The sequence below is a fragment of the Bos grunniens genome, chromosome 16, assembly GCF_055505025.1.
Source record: "Bos grunniens cultivar Pamir isolate PY7600 chromosome 16, Bosgru_T2T1.0, whole genome shotgun sequence".
NCBI classification, from domain to species: Eukaryota; Metazoa; Chordata; class Mammalia; order Artiodactyla; family Bovidae; genus Bos; species Bos grunniens.
The window spans coordinates 67582472-67606934 of NC_141180.1; the positions used below are offsets into that span (position 1 = coordinate 67582472).

The window sequence follows — 24463 nt, forward strand, 5'->3', positions numbered from 1 at the left end:
CACACACACACACACACACACACACACACACACACACATGGGTTTTCAAAGTAAACATAGGAAGAGCTCCCAAAAAACAAAAACCACTGAGGAAGAATGTAAGGAAAGCTTCTAAATTAATGTAGCTTATTATCAATATAAATTTAGGCTGTTTAGAAATAAATAATATAGTAATATATAATATCACTATAATAATCAGTTATAGATATAGATATTAGAATATAATAGATACTAGATACTATAATAGGTACATATAATAGATACTACTTCCCTGGTGGCTCAGATGGTAAAGCGTCTGTCTACAATGCGAGAGACCCAGTTTTGATCCTTGGGTTGGGAAGATACCCTGGAGAAGGAAATGGCAATCCACTCTAGTTCTAATGCCTGGAAAATCCCATGGACAGAGGAGACTGGTAGGCTACAGTCCATGGGGTCGCAAAGAGTCGGATATGACTGAGGGATTTCACTTTCACTTTTCTTTCATAATAGATACTAGACTATCATTAATAAATTTCAATAGAAAATAGATTATCAAATTATAGCAACTTTTTGATTTATAATAGATGTCTATATGAATATAAAATTATATAAGCAAATCACATTGTAAACATATACTCATTTATATAACATTACTCTTTCTGGTATTGGTATTCTGCTAGATGTCTTTATTCTAATATCGGTTCCTGTATTGACTTAACAGAAGGAAAAATCCCTTCAACTGTATCAGAGTAGTTTCAAGGTGGTAAGGCAAGGGGTGAAGGCCTCTATCACACTTCCTTTCCCTTAGTCTAGCAAATATATAGTTTTGTAATCACAGGCAACACGTTCCATTGATGAAAATTAAACTAGGTAACTGCCTTGCACAAGCATGCATTAATTTACAATCTGGTTTAACATTGCCCTTAAGAACTGCAGTGTAAGACACTTTTAATAGCATACACAAGATTAAAAAAAAAAAATCATGAGGCCCTGTGAAATTCGTATTATGCTTTTGACCAAGCTAAAATCATGACATGTTGAAAATCTCACAGAATTTACAATGGCTTACCAGTGTTTGAACTTGTGTATAAACTAAATTTTCTTCTTTTATTTGTTATCTATATTTTACCAATAAAGTGTATAATGATAAAGAATTAAAAATAGCAAAATAGTTTATATTGAATTTTTTTGAATATTCATTTTAAAATGTTCTATCTAGATTTTAATCACCATATAAATAATGTGACAGAATCTTAGTCCCTGATATGAAAGATAGGATTTATGAAATTTCAATAGAACAAAATATTAACACTTCAAAACACGCAGACTAGAATAGTGTTTCTAAGAATAACAAGACATAAATTGAAAAGGGCTGTAGCTTCCTTGTAAACTATTTCAGCTAATATTTCTTTAGCACTTAAAGGAGTAACTGGCACTCTGGTGCTTTACACTTCACCATCTGAGCCACTAGGGAAGCCCATTAGCAAGTGATAATTAGGAGATTTCAATCTATTCTCTTTGATTCTAAAGCCTGAACCATAAACCATTGCATAATATTACTTCAATTTATTTTTATTATGTTTGGTGTTGTATGTGAAGAAAGCTGAGTGCCGAAGAATTGATGCTTTTGAACTGTGGTGTTGGAGAAGACTCTTGAGAGTTCCTTCAACTGCAAGGAGATCCAACCAGTCCATTCTAAAGGAGATCGGTCCTGGGTGTTCTTTGCAAGGACTGAATGCTAAAGCAGAAACCAATACTTTGGCCACCTCATGCAAAGAGTTGACTCATTGGAAAAGACTCTGATGCTGGGAGGGATTGAGGGCAGGAGGAGAAGGGGATGACAGACGATGAGATGGCTAGATGGCATCACCAACTCAATGGACCTGAGTTTGAGTGAACTCTGGGAGTTGGTGATGGACAGGGAGGCCTGGTGTGCTGCAATTCATGGGGTCGCAAAGAGTCAGACATGACTGAGCGACTGAACTCAACTGAATGTTACAATCCCCCAAATTCTAAAATCTGTAATTAGCCTGTTGTAGAGAAGGCAATGGCAACCCACTCCAGTCCTCTTGCCTGGAAATTCCCATGGATGGAGGAGCCTGGTAGGCTGCAGTCCATGGGGTTGTGAAGAGTCGGACACAACTGAGAGACTTCACATTCTCTTTTCACTTTCATGCATTGGAGAAGGAAATGGCAACCCACTCCAGTGTTCTTGTCTGGAGAATCCCAGGGACAGAAGAGCCTGGTAGGCTGCCGTCTATGGGGTAGCACAGAGTCGGATACAACTGAAGCGGCTTAGCAGCAGCAGCAGCAACAGAGGCAGTTTATATGTGACTTTAACCATTCCAACTTATTTTTATGTTTAATCACATTTGAGTGTGTGTGTGTGTGGTTTGTTTTTTTTTTTTTAATGCTTTACATTGTTTTAACTGTTGGGCTTCTCTGGTGGCTCAGATGGTAAAGAAACTGCCTGCAAGGCAGATTCCCTTAGTCAGGAAGATCCCCTGGAGAAAGAAATGGCAACTCACTCTAGTATTCTTGTCTGGGAAATTCCGTGGAGAGAGGAATATGGAGGGCTACAGTCCATGGGGTTGCAATGAGTCAGAGATGACTTAGAGACTAAACAACAACATAAATCATAGCTGCAACCAGACTTCTAGACAGTAAGATATGAGGAAGAATTGACTCATCTGACCCAATGTCTTTGTAAGCTTTCCCTTCTTCTCTATTCCATGCAAGGACCTCCCCAGCTCATGTGCTTATTTGAGAAGCAGTTCCTTCCAGGTAGGAGAGGAATATCCTTCAAACAAGGACACCTGATTACATTATCCATGCCTTGTTTCTATTTACATTTTCCCAATCTCAAAGAGGAGGCAGATCTTTGGCAGATCTTTAAATAACAACTGGGAATCTATGCTGATCCTAAACATAATGCCCAGTCCTCATTAAACTTAATTTATGAGCTGTATTTTCATAGCTGATCACTGTCTACACAGGATTATTTTGTCTCCTTGTCTGAGGACCCTACTTCTGTTCAGAGTGCTCACCTATCTTTGTCCCTTCCTTCATCATCCCCCTTGTTAGTTCCCCTCCAAACATTTTTTGACTGATCCAAGGCTTCAGCCCTTGTACATCTTCCTTTTCCTATTTATATTCACTGGCTACATCAGTTCATTTACCATCATTACAGTAAATGCCTTGAATTTGCTGATGAATCAAATTTGTGTATCTATTCTCGACTCCTTTGAAACCCTGATTCCTATATTCCAGGACTACTACAATGTATAGCTGGCATCTCAAATCTAATGCTGTCACCAGAGGATGAGGGGAGAAAAACAAAAACAATAGTCTGATCCTCTCACAATTACCCTATTTCCATTAATAGGAATCCTACCAGTCCCTTAGAAGAAAAACCTTGACGTCATCATCGCCTTTCCTCTTTCACATCTCACAGTGACTCCTTCCAGTAATCCTGTTGGTTCAATCTTGAAAACATACCCCAGATGAGAATAGTTCTCGTTTCTTTCACTGCTACCATTCTGCATCAAGTCACCAGGATATCACACAGGTTGTGACAACAGCCACCTCTTGGTCATGCTACTTTTGCTCATATAACCTTTTATTCTGTCCATTCACTTGCTAAAATTGTGAAGATGTACACTTGAGTCACCCCTCTAGCTCCAAACATTTCATTGGCTTCTCATTTCATGAACAGTAAAAGAAAAATTCTAATAGTAGCTTAATCATCTTAACAATTCTTTACTCAATGTCTAATTTCTCCAGTGGAGCATCTCTGACCTCATCTCCTTTCTCTTCAGATTAAGCCATTCAGGCCGCCACGCTCTTCCTCCTGCCTAAGGGTTTGTCCCTCATTTGTCTTTTCTCTCTTTACATAAAATACGCTTCTCATATCTTTCTCCCTGACTTCATTCAAGTCTGCATTCTTTATAATGTCTTCCCAGACTACTTTTAAAAATTTTGCTGTCTCCACTAACACTTGTTAACTTTTGACTTTTCTCTATAACACACATCAACAACTAATTAAGCAGAATGTGTTTATTTATCCTGTTTATTCTGTCTCTACCTATTAGAAAGCAATCTTCTTTGACACAGATATGCTTTTTTTTCCCCTTGTTTAATCACATTAAATGAAATATTAAGGTTTAATAAATAAAGTGTTTATTGAAGAAAACAAAAAGATAACAATGGAAATAAAGAACATCTTTCTTATGCTTTAGATTTTCATATATATATATATTCATTAACAAATATTTATTGAACACCTACACTATAATAAATATAGCTCAGTGTGGAGAAGATAAAGTTATGTGGGCGCTAACAAAGTCTATACCTCTTGGTGAGCTTACAATCTATGAGGAAAAGCATAAAAAAAACTAACAAGCAAGTAATCTTTTAAAATATGTTCAAATGATACCAATCACTGTGAAAAAATCAAAACATTAATTAGAATGCTGTGCTGGTATGTTCCTGGGCTATAGGAAGCTGGGTTAGCAAGCAAGGTGAAGGACAGCCTCATTACAATCCTAGGATATGATACTTAAACTGAGACTTTGAAGATGTAAATCAGACTGCCAAATGAAGATATTTGAGGATGTCACTTTGTATCTAGGGTAAATCAAAAACAAGACAGAACTTCAGGCCAGGGCAACACAGAACGTCTAGGAACCAAAGGAGCTCATAGTGGAATGACCATGATGAGTGAAGAAAAGCAATAAATGGGTTTATGCAGGAAAGGGACAGAAATGGATTAATATTTTTAAACGTTCAATTTGTGTGTTCCATAAAGAATGAATTCTAGTGGAACAAAAGTGGGAGTTAGAAGGTAACCAGGAGGCAACTATCTGATTCAAGGCTATGCATACTAACTTTGAGGATTAACGTAGTGGTAGTGGAAAGTTGGAAAAATGGATAAATTTGAGGTACATTTTGGGAGTAAAGTCCACAGTACCTACTGATGGATTTTATGGGAATAAAGAAAGGAGGGAAATACATAATCAGTGCTCAACTTTCAGGCTGGAACAACTTTCTGAATTTTAGTATTTCCTTTGAGGAAAACAAAGAATCACGTTCAGTATGCATTATGTTTGAGATATCTATTAAACATGCTGGTAGAGCTGTAAGTGAGCAATTACAGGCATTTGGAAGTAAGATGAATGTGGAACTGTACCTGCTGGCGATCTTATTTGTCACTTGTCACCACAGACAAGATCCATGACTTGCATGTGACTGAAGACCAAAAAATCAGTGTTGAATCAGATTGTTCCTCAGTTCTCCAAATGTACATGTGGAAAACTGTATCTTTGTTTATAAACCTAATATTCAAAATACTTAAGAGATTTCTAGTGTTTCTAATGTTTTTCTTTACTATTGGTAATAAAGTAATTAAAATCTAAGTCATTAGTTCTCATCATTTTGTTTTTGTGTGTGAACTGAAAATGTATTTTTCCAAACACATGACAAAATTATGCTAATGCATGCCTAAACTGCTCTTTTTTTGAAAGCAGGCTACTTGCAAGCTTTAAAACAATGTTAATGAATGCATATTCCAAATCTTTAAAAATCAAATACCTCCTTTGAGAATTTTCTTTCCAGACAAATATTTATGTTTTTTTCTCTTAGAGTTTTTCTTTTTTTTTTTTTTTTTTGCTAGAGGTTTTACTTTTTTAAATATGATAAAAGCTCAGTATAAATGACAACAACACAACACAAAACTTCTATTCTGCTTCAGGGTCCAAAAATCCAATTATATTTTATTGTAAGAGTTAGAATAAAGTAAAAGAAAAAAGTGGGAAACACCAATACATCTTATAAGCAAAGTGAAGCAATTTCCCTAGAGACAAGAATTAGATGTATCTTCCAACTTCATCCATCTTAGTATTCAGAGTACTGTTTACTATAGAGAATTTAAATATAGCCAATATGTTCATCTGCATCTTAATGCCCTTAACTAAGGCAAAATGACCACTTTATACAAATGACAAATATACAAAATATACAAATGACCACTTGCCCCCACTTTGGATTAGACAGTTATTCAAAACTGTTGAATAAGCAAATAATTTTGTTTTCAAGGTACTATTTATTAGCTTAAGTCCTAGTGAACTATGTAATTTCAATTGTGCACATCTTTTGAGAAGGGCTTGTCTAACTGCAACAAGCATTATCACATATCCCCATGGTTAGAACATCAAAGAAATGAGACAAAAATCAAAGGGAACTGGAGAAATAGGACCTACATGATTAATTATATGCACATACCTGTTATGAGTGTGATTTCTATACTGTTACTGGAAATAACATACCACTATTTTGAAGTATTTTGACTGTTCTAGACACTGACTTTTTAGAAATCTTAATAAGCTAGTGACAGAGGCAGCCTCATGATATTACATTATCTACTTTTACCTGATTTTGATGAAAAAAAGCCAGTCTGATATTGTTTATTATATCATATATGCAAGCCTTCACTCTAATTTACAGTGAGAAACAAGGAAGAGAGTATGTTCCTGGAACATTATAAAAGCAAAACTATATAATTAGAAAAAAATCATGTGGTTGGATACAACAGAAAACTAAATCTAATCAAAAACATATCAGATTGCACAAGAAATTATTTAACCATTATGTTTCTGTTTTTTTTTTAATGCATGTATCCATGCTCACTCAGTCATGTCTCACTCTTTGCAACCCTAAGGACCATAGGAATTTTCCAGGCAAGAATACTGGAGTAGGTTGCCATTTCCCACTCCACGGGATCTTCCTGACCCATGGATCAAACTCCTGTTTTATTTGAACATAATTATCAGTTTGTGTTTACAATAGACATTGAAATGTTTCAAAAATCATCTGAAATGTTTAGTGTTTCTCTCTCTATCCTACCCTTCACTCTCTTTCTAGTGCACAGGGGCTCTGGCTTCCCCTCTTCCCTTCTTATTTCAATCCCATCTGCCCTTTGGGCAAGGAGAAGTCCCCTTGGTTCTGTAATGTCTATTTACTATTGACTTTCCTATATTCTATAGCACCTTATTTTTTCTCTATACTATATTCCCAAAGATCCAGGAATAAGGAAAGACATTTTCTTATTGAGTTCATTCCTCACCTGCTGCATGCATTCACTGTCCTCCATAACATCACTAATCAATATGCCCATGGATACTCATCACATGAACTACGATTCATATGATTCATGATGCATCTCATTCATTCAGCTATTTAAAGGGTTCCCCCATTTTTTCACTTAGTCAAACTCTACTTCCTAGGTGCCAAATGCATTTCTCTTCACTCTTCAATAGTCTATAAACTTCCAGATGTGAGGAACACAATATAATTTGAACAGTGCCTGTGCAAAATGGAATAAGTAGGTATTTGTCCACCTGTGTGTCAAAGAAAAGCTTCCAATCACCTACTCAATAGTTTAGATGATGTATGAGCAGCACATATGGAAAAAAAATATATACGTGTGTGTGTACATATATATATGTATATATATATATATATATATATATATCTCACTAGCTTTGTGATGATAAAGGGCCAACAGTTATACCAGATGTTTTGGCAAACCAAAATAAATTGTATTCAAATTTTCAGTTCAGCTCAGTCGCTCAGTTGTGTTCGACTCTTTGCAACACCACAGACTGCAGCAATGCCAGGCCTCCCTGTCCATCACTAGCTCTTGGATCTTGCTCAAACTCATGTCCATTGAGTTGGTGATGCCATCCAACCATCTCATCCTCTGTCATACCCTTCTCCTCCTGCCTTCAATCTCTGCCAGAATCAGGGTCTTTTCCAGTGAGTCCTTTCTTTGCATCAGGTGGCCAAATTATTGGAGCTTCAGCATCAGTCCTTCCAATGAACATTCAGGACTGATTTCCTTTAGGATGGACTGGTTGGATCTCCTTGCAGTCCAAAGGACTCTCAAGAGTCTTCTCCAACATCACAGTTCAAAAACATCAATTCTTTGGCACTCAGTTTTCTTTATGGTCCAATCCTCACATCCATACATGACTATTGTCAAAACCATAGCTTTGACTAGATGGACCTTTGTTGGCAAAGTAATGTCTCTGCTCTTAAACTGAACTTTTAGTCAGCTAAAAATCTCAAAATTTTCCTACTATCTTGTGATGTTTAGCCCTCATCGTTCAGTCCAAGTTATCTTAAGCACAGAATTAACATTTCCCCTTTACACAATGCTTGATATACAGCAGAAATCCCATATTTTTTACAGAATGAAAAACATTAGAATAAAGCCATTTATAAACACATTTTTTTTTATCTTAGGAGTAAATGAAGTTTTTTTAGAGATGCAAGCTATGAAAAGACTACAACCAGCCTATTTTTGACTTTGGACTTTCTCATAACTTCTCTTTTTCATCTACCATGCCCTACACTTCATTTATAAATGAAAGCTAAAAATGTAGGAAAATAATAAAAGAAATCTCATGTGCACTCTGTAAAAGGAATATATAAAACATTTCCAATAAAAATCTTCAATATAAACACACAATCCCAGTCACAGAGAAATATCACCACAACCTTAAGAGCTTAAAAATATAGAAAACTAAAGAAATAGAAACTCAGATCTTATTCAAGGAAACTATAAAAGTCAGCCTCTGGTGAAGGTCAAGGTTAATAACCCTTGAAGGGGACTCTCAGAGAAAGCAGAGGAACATAAGATTTCTACTAATTGTGGTGTCACACAAATCTATCAGTCATCAAAATCGGATCTTTCTCCAGCCTCAGAAATTTGCCTCTTGTGTTCTGTTTTTAAAACCCCACATAATCCTTAAAGTTAATTCCCTAAATTATAGTTTCCCACTTGATATTTTTTGTTTTCTTTTCTTTTTTAAAGCCTAACTGTTCTTTCACATATCAATTTTCTTTTTAATACAGAAAAAGAAGTATTGTATTCGTGAGCCATTGAGATCATCTCAGAACTTAACTGGGCCTTCTGAAAAGTTTTTAACCCCTCCAAGTAATTTGATGAGCATTTCAACCTTGTTACTCTTTAAAGCCATTTTTTAAAAAATAGTTAATTACTAAGGAAGCTAGTAACATATTGGTAGAGGTCTTTTACCAGAATGACACACATAGACTAAATCACATATTTGGGGAGTAACAATTCAGTTATAAAAGCAACTAACTCCATTATGATCCTGTCTTTTCTCCAAAGAAATCAGAAAGGACTATTAAATACCTTCCCAAAATTTCAGCTCAGTTGTATCCATCCAATTTCCTGATTTACTAGGATAATTACAGCATCTGAAGTTGTTTACCGAATTAGAGAGTAAGTTGAGGACTATTTTGAGGACTACAGTCAATCTCTAAATTACTTTGGGGATAGAGGTATTGATAGCATAGTGTATTAGTCACTCAGTCATGTCCAACTCTTTGTGACCCCATGGACTGTAGCCCGCCAGGCTCCTCTGTCCATGGAACTCTCCAAGCAAGAATACTGGAGTGGGTTGCCATTTCCTTCTCTAATTGATAGCATAAACAGGACTAAATGCAGCAAGAATAAAAGGATTTAATACACACCTGGCTCTCTGTCCCTGAAGAACAGACACCTTGACCTTAGGAGTTCATCACAACAATTTGGGTCCAGGGCAGAGATAATATGGGGGATCATTCCATTCTAGCCCATTGAAAAATATTGCAACGGGTATTGACTATTCAGATACCAATGAGTTCAGTTCTCTAAATGCATCTGAAACGCACAAGGATGTATGAGTGGAGAACAGATATATATTAGATCAAATATTTTTTCATGGCTGCACTCCTAAGATTTATCAAGAAGGTAATATTCATGAAAAACTTATCAGTTCAGTTCAGTTCAGTCGCTCAGTTGGTCCAACTCTTTGCAACCCCATGAATCACAGCACACCAGGCCTCCCTGTCCATCACCAACTCCCAGAGTTCACTCAAACTCACGTCCATCGAGTCAGTGATGCCATCCAGCCATCTCATCCTCTGTCGTCCCCTTCTCCTCCTGCTCCCAAATCCCTCCCAGCATCAGAGTCTTTTCCAATGAGTCAACTCTTCACATGAGGTGGCCAAAGTACTGGAGTTTCAGCTTTAGCATCATTCCTTCCAAAGAACACCCAGGACGGATCTCCTTTAGAATGGACTGTTTGGATCTCCTTGCAGTTCAAGGGACTCTCAATAGGGAGATGCAAAAACGAACATGGGAGCAAAATTATTGCTAAGTGCATTTTTTTCATTCATTTTATCCAAATTTGCATTTATTATAATTATGCAATTGCCAAGCTCTCATTTCTGATATTGTTGCTGAGATGAAAAAGATTTATAGTGAGGGTTTGAGGGTTATAGTATCCTTATTTTATTTCTTCATGATGCTTTCATTTATGATCCATTAATATCAAAGATCTGGTTTCCTACCTACCAAAGTAAATCCATTCATAGGACTTGATCTGAGCATCTTAATTATTTCCTCTGTTTGTGACCTTTCAAGAGAAATAATGTCTTCTGTTACTGGAAAAAAAATTAAACTTAGACATGCAATTTATCACACTAGAACAAGCTCTTTATAGTTATTTTCTTAAGACAGTTACTAAGTATAATTTTTTAAGATTTTTTTTTCCATCTTAGAAAAGTGTGAACTGCAAGACAGTATTTTTTGTTCTTTATTTTGTTCAGGGATAAGAGATGCCTGGCAGTAAACAAGCAGCTTTGGGGGGAAATTAATTCCTTTAAATCAATGCTAGTTTGTAACATTTTAGTTTATAAATCATAACTTACAAACCACAGAGGAAGTAAATCTCTCTCAAAGAGTATATATCCTTGAGAATGACCTGTGGACTGCCAAATTTTGAGTCACTGTCTTCCCGTATGAAACTTTCCTTTGAAAGATTTATTACCCAAATTATTGGCTATTAACTAAGAATAATTTAGTGGTGGGTAAATGATATAATTCAGAAAGGTCACTGAAATCTAATGCCTAGTCCTACAAAACACATACTATCAATCAACGAATCAGAAGTTTTTAAAATTTCTGCATCAAATTCACTATGACTTAACTGATACCAATCTGAAATTGATGTTGACTCAGAAAGTGATAGCAACTTTTGAGGAGGAACAGAGTACAAAAAATGGTTATGAATAAGTCAGTTAAGGCCAATTGCAAATATCAGTTTTAAAGATACTAGTCTGTGCTAAACTTTTCCTTGTTTCCTTTTTTTTTTTTTTTTGGAAAGAGCAGTAGGTCATTGGTATCCATTTAAATTATGTGTATGAATAAATAAAATATTTTCCAAACCTAGACATTAAGTGCTTAGATACCCAATTATTCAGAATTATGTATAAAACTTAGACATAATTTATCACAAAATTTAAAACCTGCATTTGGATTAATAAAAAAATAAAAATGATGTTTTACAAAATAATACCAAGTAGTTTTAAAAACTATAATCATTTTACACAAGTGACTGTCAAGTTATTGATTGAAGGATCCATGTAAATTCCTGGAGCTAACATGTGTTTATCTTTTTGGTTGGGCAAGTGGAATTAAAGGAATTTTAAAAATGCTTTAAAACACTCTCACAATTTAAACTCTTTCAGCTATAATCAAATTAAAGCAAAGATTAGATTTAACCAAAATCTCTTATCTGCCATTAGGGGAAAAGGAGATAACTGCAGATACAAAATAGCCAAACAGTCTTCCACACTGGATGAAGATTTCCTACCAAATTTACATTTTATCTCAGAACACAGACTGTCATTAAAGAATCCCCTGCAAAATGATAGGGCTGACCAGGAAATGCTAGACTTTTGATTCTAGTGTATTTGGATACTGTGAGCACTGTGTGGTGGGGTCTGGAAGAGGGTAAAGTGATGTCGCTCAGTTGTGTCCAACTCTTTGCGACCCCATGGACTATAGCCTACCAGGCTTCTCTGTCCATGGGATTTTCCAGGCAAGAGTACTGGAGTGGGTTGCCATTTCTAAATGCATTTGAGTGTCCAACAAGATGGGGGAAACTACTTATGGGTTGTGAATTCAGAGTCACAGTGATTAGTGACAAGTAAGTAATTATTGGGGCTTCCCTGGTAGACGAGCAGTGAAGCATCTGTCTGCAGTGAAGGCTACATGGGTTCAATTCCTGGGTCAAGAACATCCCTGGAAGAGGGCATGACAACCCACTCCAGTATTCCTGCCTGGAGAATCCCATGGACAGAGGAGCCTGGTGGGCTACAGTCCATGGGGTCACAAAGAGTTGGACATGACTGAAGTGACTGAGTATGCATACATGCACAAGTAATTATTATGAAGGCCCAGAAATAATTAACCAGGATTTACAACATAACAGAGCCAAAGAATTGCAAACCTGGGTGTAGCAAAATATAAAGAAAGAAACCCACATTAGACATTAGTGAAATGTACATCCTGAAAAGTCAAGGACCAAGCAAAGGGAAGTTTGAAAACTACATTTACTCTCTTGGGTAATTTATTTAGTGATAAGGAATATACATATCCATCCTAAAAAATTAAGCCACATTGCTAAGAGCATCTGTTTTATGCTAGATAGTTGTGCTCTAAGAAGCAGTGGATCATTGGGAATAACAAAAGCAAACAGACCTATGGGATCTTGTGAACTAAAGTGATAATCCAAAAAGGTACTCAGGCATCAGAAAATAAAACTGGAAGAGAAATGTGAGATAAACTCTAGGAATAAAATTTTAAGAGCCTGTATCTAGAAGAAGGACTGGAAGGCAGAGTAAATTAACAGCAGAACTGATTCCTGGTACAAATTAACTTATTTACAAAACAGAAAAAGTCAAAGATGTATAAAACAATCTTATGGTTACCAGGGGGGATGTGGGAGGGAGGGATAAATTTGGAGATTGGAATTGACACATGCACACTACTACATATAAAATAGATAACTAATAAGGACCTACCCTACAGCACAGAGAACTTTACTCAATACTCTGTTATAACCTATATGGAAAAAGAATTTTAAAAAGAGTGGATATATGTATATGTATAACTGAACTGCTTTGCTGTACAACAAAAACTAACACAACATTGCAAATGAACTATAACCCAATAAAGATTTTTAAAAATAAAATAAAAATGGTCCCTTGTAAGGTCTAGATTGTTCTCGAATCCAGTCATCAGACCTAGCTTGGTCAGAAGATATGAATAAATTATGTGACCAAGGCCTTAAGAAGGGATCAATGAAGGTAGGAAATCAGATGGATTATTATATGTAAAGTGGATATTACCATGTATTATCCCAACATACCTTTTTGGCCCATTAAAAACTGCCATCCTTCATAGATAGTAAAGCAATACAAAGCCAACATCCTTCTGTACCTTCAAGTTTCTGACATTAAGCTACAGAGGATGGGAGACTGGTCTCCATTTGAATGGTGTCTGAGAAACTCACATAGGATGGGAGTCTAACTATCTCTTGTTTTGGTATTTTTGTACTTTAGTGTGCAAATTGGATTGAGGATAGAGGAGTAAAAGAAGAGACAAAGAGATACTGAAAATGCCCATCTTTCACACAAATTCAAGCAGGAGCTACAAGCATATTTTATCACATTGGTTGATAGCTGCAAAATCACACCAAGTTCACCACAATGATTATTGATTGTGTGTCTACTGCTATAAGGACATTATGAAATAATGAGAGAAAGACAAAGACAAATTCCCCTAATATCATTTTGCATATATCCAGAGGATAACTTTGACATAGTTATTAATCATTATCATACAAACAAAAGTTATAAATGTTAAAAGAGAAATACACATGTGGGATGAAATGGGTACACAGAGGAAGGAATGAGCAAATTTCATAATTGTGTTGGTCTCTTACTTATGAAGAAAGGATAATATATCAATTAATGTAGACAGAAGCAAAATACAGAAAGAAAACAATAAGGCACTGTTCCCCTTCATGGATCAAAGCCTTGTCATGGAGAGAGGACTTGCAGAACTCAATGAAGCTATAAGCCATGCCATTCAGGACCACCCAAGAGAGATGGGTTATAATGAAGAGCTCAGATATAACGTGACCTATGGGAGGAGGAAATGGCAACCCACTCCAGTATTCCTGTCATGAGAACTCCATGAACAGTATGAAAAGGCAGAAAGATATGACAAGGGAAGATGAGACTCCAAGGTCAGAAGGTGTCCAATATGCTACTGGGGAACAGCAGAGGGCACTTACTAATAGCTCGAGAAAGAATAAAGCAGCTGGGCCATACGGGAAAGGACAATCAGTTGTGGATATATCCAGTAGTGAAAGTAAAGTCCAATGCTGTAAAGCAAAGGACAGGAGTTTTAGCAAACTCTGGGACATAGTAAAGGACAGGGGAGCCTGGCATGCTGCAGTCATTGGGGTTGTAAAGAGTCAGAAGTGACTTAGCGTTTGAACAATAACAACGCACGGTTACAAGAAGACAGGTTAAATAAACCATGATTACTCTGGTTATCTGTGTTGCAGAGATCAATAAATAGCAGGGCATACAACTTTGGAAGTATTAAGAGACCTAATGTTTTGAATGTCCTTATAGGAGTAAGAGAATTGGATAGAGGAAATATGTGAAAAGACAAATGCTGAAAAACACTTTGAGAACTGCTGAATCCATAGATCCATGAAGCTCAAAAGATCACTAGCAAGGCAAAAACAATAGAAGAAGAAGAAAAAAAAGACAGACTTATTAAAGACTTCTAGATAAGTCACAGTGAAACTGTCCTACACCAAAAGGAAAGAGGAAATCTTAAAATCAACTAAAAGGAAAAATAAAGGATTATCTTAAATATTGGTCATAGCAAACAACTTCTACAACAATATAAGAGATGACCCTATACATGGACATCATCAGATGGTCAATATGAAATCAGATTGATTATATTCTTTGCAGCCAAAGATGGAGAAGCTCTGTACAGTCAGCAAAAACAGGAATGAAAGCTGACTGTGGCTCAAATCACAAACTCCTTATTGCCAAATTCAGACTTAAATTGAAGAAAGTAGAGAAACCACTAGGTCATTCAGGTATGACCTCAATCAAATTCCTTATGATTATACAATGGAAGTGAGGGACAAATAGATTCAAGGGATTAGATCTGATAGACAGAGTGCCTGAAGAACTATGGACAGAGGTTTGCAACACTGTACAGCAAGCTGTGATTAAAACCAACCCCAAGAAAAAGAAATGCAAAAAGGCAAAATGGTTGTCTGAGGAGGCCTTACAAATAGCTGAGAAAAGAAGAGAAGTGAAAGGCAAAGGAGAAAAGGAAAGCAGAGAAGCAGAGTTCCAAAGAACAGCAAGGAGAGATAAAAAAGCCTTCCTCAGTGATCAATGGAAAGAAATAGAGGAAAACAATAGAATGGGAAAGACTAGAGATCTCTTCAAGAAAATTAGAGATAGCAAGAGAACATTTCTTGCAAAGATGGGCTCAATAAAGGACAGAAATGGTATGGACTTAACAGAAACAAAAGATATTAAGAAGAGGTGGCAGGAATACACAGAAGAACTATAAAAAAAAAAAAATCTTAATGACCCAGATAACTACAATGGTGTGATCACTCACCTAGAGCCAGATATCCTGGAATGCAAAGTCAAGTGGGCCTTAGGAAGCATCACTATGAACAAAGCTAGTGGAGGTGATGGAATTCCAGCTGAGCTATTTCAAATCCTAAAAGATGATGCTGTGAAAGTGCTGCACTCAATATACCAGAAAATTTGAAAGCTCAGCAGTGGCCACAGAACTGGAAAAGGTCAGATTCATTCCAATCCCAAAGAAAGGCACTGCCAAAGAATGTTCAAACTACTGCACAAGTGCACTCATTTCACATGCTAGTAAAGTATGGGCTTCCCCCACAGCTCAATTGGTAAAGAATCTGCCTGCAATGCAGGTTCAATGCAGGAACCAATGCTGGTTCAACAGACCCAGGTTCAATCCCTAGGTCATGAAGATTCCCTGGAGAAGGGCACAGCAACCCACTCCAGTATTCTTGCCTGGAGAATTCCATGGACAGAGGAAGCTGATGGGCTACAGTCCATGAGGCCATAAAGAGTCTGACCCAACTGAGTGACTAACGCACACACAGCAAAGTAATGCTCAAAATTCTCCAAGTGAGGTTTCAATGGTACATAAACCGAGAACTTCCAGATGTTCAAGCTGGTTTTAGAAAAGGCAGAGGAACCAGAGATCAAATTGCCAACATCTTCTGGATCATAAAAAAAGCAAGAGACTTCCAGAAAAAAACATCTATTTCTTCTTCACTGACTATGCTAAAGCCTTTGACTGTGTGGATAACAACAAACTGTGGAAAATTCTTCAAGAGATGGGAATACTAGACAGCCTTACCTATCTCCTGAAAACCTGTATGCAGGCAAGAAGCAGTAGTTAGGACCAGACACAGAACAACGGAATGGTTGCAAATTGGGAAAGGAGTACACCAAGGCTGTATATTGTCACCCTGCTTATTTAATATCTATGCAGTGTGCATCAGGCAAAATTTTGAGCTGGATGAAGTACAATCTGGAATCAAGAGTGCCAGTAGAAATATCAATAACCTCATATATGCAGATGACACCAACCTTATGGCAGAAAGCAAAGAGGAACTAAAGAGCCTCTTGATGAAAGTGAAAGAGGAAGATGAAAAATCTGGCTTAAAACTCAACATTCAAGAAACTAAGATCATGACATCTGGTCCCATCACTTCATGGCAAATAGATGGAGTAACAATGGAAACAGTGACAGACTTTATTTTGCTGGGCTCCAAAATTACTGTAGATTGTGACTACAGTCATGAAATTAAAAGATGCTTGCTCCTTGGAAGAAAAGTGATGAAAAAACCCAGGCAGCACATTAAAAAGCAGAGACATTACTTTGCCAACAAAGGTCTGTCTAGTCAAGGCTATGGTTTTTTCCAGTGGTCATGTATAGTGTGAGAGTTGGACTATAAAGAAAGTTGAGCACTGAAGAATTGATGCTTTTGAACTGTGGTGTTGGAGAAGACTCTTGAGAGTCCCTTGGACTGGAAGGAGATCAAACCATTCAATCCTAAAGGAAATCAATCCTGAATATTCATTGGGAGGACTGATCCTAAAGCTGAAGCTCCAATACTTTGGCCACCTGATGCAAAGAGCCTACTCATTTGAAAAGACTCTGGGATGCTGGGAAAAATTGAAAGCAGGAGGAAAAGGGGAAGACAGAAGACGAGATGGTTGGATGGCATCACCCACATACTGGACATGAGTTTGAGCAAGTTCCAGGAGATGGTGAAGGACAGGGAAGTCTGGAGTGCTACAGTCTATGCGGTCACAAAGAGTTGGGCATGACTGAGGGACTGAACAACAACAGTATTCAAATCAGGTTACCTTCAAAGGGCTAACTTCAAAAGGGGCTTAACTAATTTAACAATGGATTCTCTATCTCAACACGGAAAACAATAAGCAAGTAGGATAGCTTTAATACGCTGATAGAAAATAACTATGAACCCAGCATTGTATAATGAGTGCAGTATCTTTTAAGATAACTATCAGATTAGATCAGTTGCTCAGTCATGTCCAACTCATTGCGACCCCATGAATCGCAGCATGCCAGGCCTCCCTGTCCAAAATTCAGGAATTTCATCACTAGATTTACTTTACACTAGAATTATAAAGAATATATTAAGTTGAAAGAAATTGGTCTTCCATTGTAAACTATGATAAAACAGATTTTTAAAATTTTAGAAGGTAATAAATGTGGGACAAATTCACAAATTAACACTGCCTATATAGAGCAAGAATATCTGTTGGTGTTGAAATAATCAAAATACATGAAAACCATATTATAATTTAGAAATAGTATATGAGATTAAATTTTCAAAGGCAAAATCTTGAGAGTGTTAAGCACTGTTTAACTTTGAACAATAATTTTCAAAAATTGCCTACCTGTAATAGTTGAAAGTTGTCTTTGAAAGAAAGAAAAACAGAATAGATATCTTATCAGCTGGTGTCATTTCCCCCCACAAATCAACATTTCTGTTCCCACTTGTAGTTTCTTACTTCAAATCTCAGCCTGAGGCTTTTTCTGACTAAAGAGTCTGGCTCACCTATCAATGGCAAATAAAATAGTCAACAAATAAACTAGTTTTCTTCCTTTGGGGAGCCAATACCACACGACATTTTCTACAGCATTTCCAAGAGGTCCCCACGACTGAGCCCCAGTTGCCCTCAGTAGTATCATGCTCAGTAGTAACTGAATTATGTGAACTTTCTTCTCTTCCTGTGTCACATCTGTACTATCTACTGGTTTTCCTGTACTATCTCTAACTTAAACTACTAACAAATATTACTCTCAGGGCATGCTTCTGAGATAACCCAATCTATGACAACATTAATCAAGTAGAGGGAATAATGGGATAAGAAATACTCAAACACCAAAACGTGGTAAGTAAGAGAGAACAAGGTACATAAACCTGGTGGGAAAAAAGGTTTGAGAGTAACATGGTAGACTTTATTCAAATATATTAATTAAACAGATAAAAACTGACTGAAAACTACAATCTAAAGAAAAAGGTTACCAGATACGTAGACAAATCAACAGATACAAAGAAAATCTAAAGAACACTATCAAACAACATGTGCTAATTAATATTTATAGAACACTATACAGAGGAGTCTGGCAGGCCTGGAAGGCTACAGTTCATGGGATTGCAAGGAGTTGGACATGAATGGCTAACACTTGCACTTTTTCACTTTCATACCCCAGAATAGGTGATTGGTGGTATCATGGGCCATAAAATACATTGTCTTGATAATCTGAAAAGATTAAATATTCCAAAGTATATTCTGTGACTCAAATGTAATTAATTAGAAATTAGTAGCAATGACATCTGGTAAAATCTCAAGTATTTGGAATGAAACAACACACATTTATATAAACTATAGGTAAAAGAAGAGGTACCAAAAGGAGTTAAAAAAATATTTTGAAAAGAATAGTAATAAAAATACATCAATTACTTTAGACACCTACTTGATAAGAGAAGAAATATTTTAAAAGAATGATCGAGTATCTAACCTAGGAAGTTAAGGAAAAAAGGAAATTAAACCCAAAAGTGAAGTGGGAGATTAAGAAAGATAAGAAAGAGAATCAATGAAATAATAAAAATAAATCCATGGATAAATGTAATGAAGCTAAAAGCTGATTAAAATTAACAATGAGCTCAAGAGGGAAAGCGAGAGTGAATGAACACAAATCACACATATCAGGGATGATGGATACTTCCACAAATTCTATGAATACTGAAGTATAATGAAGGAATATTAAAAACCAATTCATGCTAGTAATGTTGACAATTTAGAAGAAGCAAACCCCATAAACAACATAATTTACTATATATGAATTGAAATCATAGATCATATATAAATAGCAGTATCTCCATTAAATTCTTAACTAAAATCACTTCCAGAAGGAAAACTCAAAGTTCAGACTGCTTCACTGATGAATTCTATCAAAAATTTAGGTAAGAAATAATACTAAAATTACAAAAATTCTTGCTGAGGAATTCCTCTGAAAGAAAACTTTCCAACTCACTTTAAGAGAACCATGTAACATAGATCCCAAAAGCTAACAAAGACACAATTAAGAAAATTATATTATAAACCAATACAGCTCTTAAAATTAGAAATATAAACCTTTCATAATAATAGCAAAACAAATCTAGCAATATATTAAAAGTATAATATATATAGCCAAGTGGGGGTAATCCCAGGAATACAGTTAGTATAACAAGCATCAATCAATATAATTTAGCAATTAGTATAATTGAATTAAAGAGAAAAAAGTGTATGATTGTTTTAATAGAGTCAAAAAGTGACAAAACTCAGTAACTATTTATAACCATTATACGCAGAGTACATCAAGAGAAACTCTGGGCTGGAAGAAGCACAAGCTGGAATCAAGATTGCCGGGAGAAATATCAATAACCTCAGAAATGCAGATGACATCACCCTTATGGCAGAAAGTGAAGAGGAACTAAAAAGCCTCTTGAGGAAAGTGAAAGAGGAGAGTGAAAAAGTTAGCTTAAAGCTCAACATTCAGAAAACTAAGATCATGGCATCTGGTCCCATCATGTCATGGGAAATAGATGGGGAAACAGTGGAATCAGTGGCTGACTTTATTTTGGGGGGCTCCAAAATCACTGCAGATGGTGACTGCAGCCATGAAATTAAAAGACGCTTACTCCTTGGAAGGAAAGTTATGACCAACCTAGATAGCATATTCAAGAGCAGAGACATTACTTTGCCAACAAAGGGCTGTCTAATCAAGGCTATGGTTTTTCCAGTGGTCATGTATGGATGTGAGAGTTGGACATATCCATGTGAAGAAAGCTGAGAGCTGAAGAATTGATGCTTTTGAACTGTGGTGTTGGAGAAGACTCTTGAGAGGCCCTTGGACTGCAAGGAGATTCAACCAGTCCATCCTAAATGAGATCAGTCTTGGGTGTTCATTGGAAGGACTGATGCTGAGGCTGAAACTCCATTACTTTGGCCACCTCATGCGAAGAGTTGACTCATTGGAAAAGACTCTGATGCTGGGAGGGATTGGGGGCAGGAGGAAAAGGGGATGACAGAGGGTGAGATGGCTGGATGGCATCACCAACTCAATGGACATGACTTTGAGTGAACTCAGGGAGTTTGTGATGGACAGGGAGGCCCGGCATGCTGCGATTCATGGGGTCACAAAGTGTCGGACATGACTGAGTGACTGAACTGAACTGAACTGATGTTAAAAATAATAATTATGCTCCAATTAGATAGAAAGAGGAACTTCATTAATCTAATCAATTGCACCTGTAAAAACCTAGAATTAATATCATATAAAGATGATACAGTAAATGTTCATGCTTTCAGATAAGAAAGCAAGAAAGTTCTCATTCAGCATTTACATTCATAATCATTTACATTCACAATCATAATCATAATCAAATCTCAGCAAAGGAACAAGGCAGGAAAATAAAATAAAAAGAAAAATATCAGAAAGAAAGATGACAAGCTGTCAATATTCATACCAGACATTAATGTCTATAAAGAAAATCCTAATAAGTGAATTTAGAAAGAATTACAGAATACAAGTTCAATACACTGTATGAGTTCAGAACAGGCCTGTACCCAAGATGTGTCACTTTGGCTAGTGAATAATTTTGAGCTAAAGGCAGCTGAGTTCCTGAAGACTCAAGAGATTTTACTGTCCCTCACTTAACTATCTAGAATTTAAACTAGGGACTTTTTCCAAAGAGTTACTGCCACAGATAAATTTTAACTAAGAAGTGCAAACTCCTCATTACTCACCAAATGTTCTTCTTACTGTCCTGTGAATTACCCTTCTGTCCCAAAGAGCTTCAGGTGCCTCTCCTGATCAAGATCTGTAGAATACATTATTGGGTAGAGAAATAGACCCAACTGATTTTTGACAAAGTGATAAGAGTATTTATTAGTGGATATAAAATGCTGTTCTATTTTTTTCAATAAATAGTGGTAATAATACAGGATAAGCACATGAGAAAAGTACCTTTGAGCTCATATCACTAGGGTAATGGAAGAACCTAAACATAAAAATTAAATATATAAGTTATAGTTTTACTTTGGGTTATGCAGCACTTTCTTCAAGAAAAAAAATAAAAATGAAAAAAATTGATCATTTTTATTTCACAAAAATTAAATATTTCTGGTTGTCACAACATCAGAAAGAAAATGAAAACAAAATAAATCAGAAACATTGTGAAAATGTTTTCTCCATCAACTATTTATATATTATTAATATCTGACACTAGATAGCATATTAAAAAGCAACAAAGGTCCGTCTAGTCAAGGCTATGGTTTTTCCACTGGTCATTTATGGATGTGAGATTTGGACTATAAAGAAATCTGAGCACTGAAAAATTGATGCTTTTGAACTGTGGTGTTGGAGAAGACTCTTGAGAGTCCCTTGGGCTACAAGGAGATCCAACCAGTCCATCCTAAAGGAGATCAATCTTGGGTGTTCATTGGTAGGACTGATGTTGAAGCTGAAACTGAATACTTTGGCCACCTGATGTGAAGAGCCGACTCATTTGAAAAGACCCTGATGCTGGGAAAGATTGAGGACAGGAGGATAAGGGGGTGACAGAGGATGAGATGGTTGGATGGCATCATGGACTCAATGGACATGATGAGTTTGAGTAAACTCCGGGAGTTGGTGATGGACAGGGAGGCCTGGCATTTTGGGGTTTATGGTGTTGCAAAGAGTTGGACACGACTGAGCGATTGAACTGAACTGAATATCTGACAATGACTTGTGTCTAGAATACATGGATAATTTCTACATATCAATAACCACCTAATAAAAATTAGGAAATAGTCTTAAAAAACATTCTTAACAATAGTAAAGATATACAAATTGCCTATACACACACACACACACACACACGCAAATTGCCAATAAACTCATGAAAAGATGATAACACAGTTCCTAATCAGGTAAATGCACGTCAAATCACAGTGTGGAAGCATTTAATGTCATAATATGCAAGTTAAAGTGAGTTCAGCATTAAATATTGGCAAGAGTATAGGAATGTAAAACAGTACAACTATCTACAAACTCTTACTGATTTCTTATATAGTTAATATGCAACATCCCCATGACTCATCAATTCCACTCCCAGGTACTTACTCAATAAAAATGAAACACTTCTTCACAAAAGTAATTGTTCAAGAATACTTGTAGCAACATTATTTTTAATAGTCTCAACCAGAAACAACTCAAATTTCTGAAAGGAGAATGCATTGCAAATTATGGTGTATCTATACAGCAGGTGTTGGAGAAGACTCTGGAGAGTCCCTTGGACTGCAAGGAGATCCAACCAGTCCATTCTGAAGGAGATCACCCCTGGGATTTCTTTGGAAGGAATGATGCTAAGCCTGAAACTCCAGTACTTTGGCCACCTCATGTGAAGAGTTGACTCATTGGAAAAGACTCTGATGCTGAGAGGGATTGGGGGGCAGGAGGAGAAGGGGACGACAGAGGATGAGATGGCTGGATGACATCACTGACTCGATGGACGTGAGTCTGAGTGAACTCTAGGAGTTGGTGCTGGACAGGGAGACCTGGCGTGCTGCGATTCATGGGGTCACAAAGAGTCAGACATGACCGAGTGACTGAACTGAACTGAACTGATACAGCAGGAGATTCCCTGTGGGTCAGATGGTGAAGAATCTTCCTGCAATGCAGGAGACCCAGGTTCCATCCCTGAGTTGGGAAGATCCCATTGAGGAGGGAATGGCAACCCACTCAGGTATTCTTGGATGGACAGTTTCATGGACAGAGGACTCTGGCAGGCTACAGCCCATGGGGCCTCAAAGACTGGGACACTACTGAGTGACTAACACTTTCACTTCTCATACAGCAGGGTACAACTGAGCCAGAATTATGAATAACAAACCAACCACTATGCAACAATATGAATGAATCTGTAAAACATTATTTTAAATGAAAGAAGTCAGATATAAAAAGTATATACTGCATTATTCTATTATATAAAGTTCAGAAATAGAAAAGACTCATCTATGGCTACAGAGATAAGAAAGTGGTTGCCTATGACATATGGATATAGTCTGGAAGGTGTTTTTGTATACTATGTGAGATGGCAAAAATATAATGTATCTTGAAGTGTTGATTAAATGGATGTATGATTAGTCAATACTCATTGAATGTTATCTTGATATGTGAATATTTTTTGAAATTTTACCTCAATTTTAAAAATATTTTGTATTAAGATTGATGATTATTGATTTCATATTGTTACCTATCAGTGAGTAGTAGAAATTTTGAGTAAAGAATGTCTTTCCCATACCCAACATGAAACATTTCCAGCCTTAATTTATGACATAAATCCAGTTATTTTATAGTCTTTGAGAAAATGTAACAAGTACCTTCTTTAAAAAAAAAAAAATTGTTGTTAAATAAGTGTGTGTTCTGGTTGGGATTCAAAGAGCTGCCCAATTTTCTTTTCATCTTCTTAAGAGTTTAAGTTTAAACACTGGTATGTATCCCAGTGTCTGAAAATACTAGGCATTCAACAGTAAATAGAAATAATCAACAGTATTTTGCACAGAACTAGATCAAAAGAAAATTAAATGCCGAAGAATTGATGTTTTTGAACTGTGGTGTTGGAGAAGACTCTTGAGAGTCCCTTGCACTGCAAGGCGATCAAACCATTCCATCCTAAAGGACATCAGTCCTGAATATTCATTGCAAGGACTGATGCTGAAGCTGAAACTCCAATACTTTGGCTACCTGATGCAAAGAGCTGACCCGTTTGAAAAGACCCTGATGCTGGGAAAGATTGAGGGCAGGAGGAGAAGGGGATGACAGAGGATGAGATGGTTGGATGGCATCACCAACTCAATGGACATGGGTTTGGGTGGACTCTGGGAGTTGGTGATGGACAGGGAGGCCTGG

The 24463-nt window shown here is 36.6% G+C and overlaps 1 long non-coding RNA gene across 5 annotated transcripts in view; it reads right to left on the reverse strand.

Annotated features, from left to right (window-relative positions):
- LOC147356952 (uncharacterized) overlaps positions 1-24463 on the reverse strand; it is a 785341-nt gene that overhangs the window by 569011 nt on the left and 191867 nt on the right. For 4 of the 5 annotated variants that reach the window (XR_015143672.1, XR_015143675.1, XR_015143671.1 and 1 more), the window contains exon 2: positions 21316-21389. The exons of the other annotated variant lie outside the window; for it this stretch is intronic. This is a non-coding gene — a long non-coding RNA (uncharacterized LOC147356952). The remainder of the gene's footprint in view (positions 1-21315; positions 21390-24463) is intronic. 5 annotated transcript variants of the gene reach the window in all.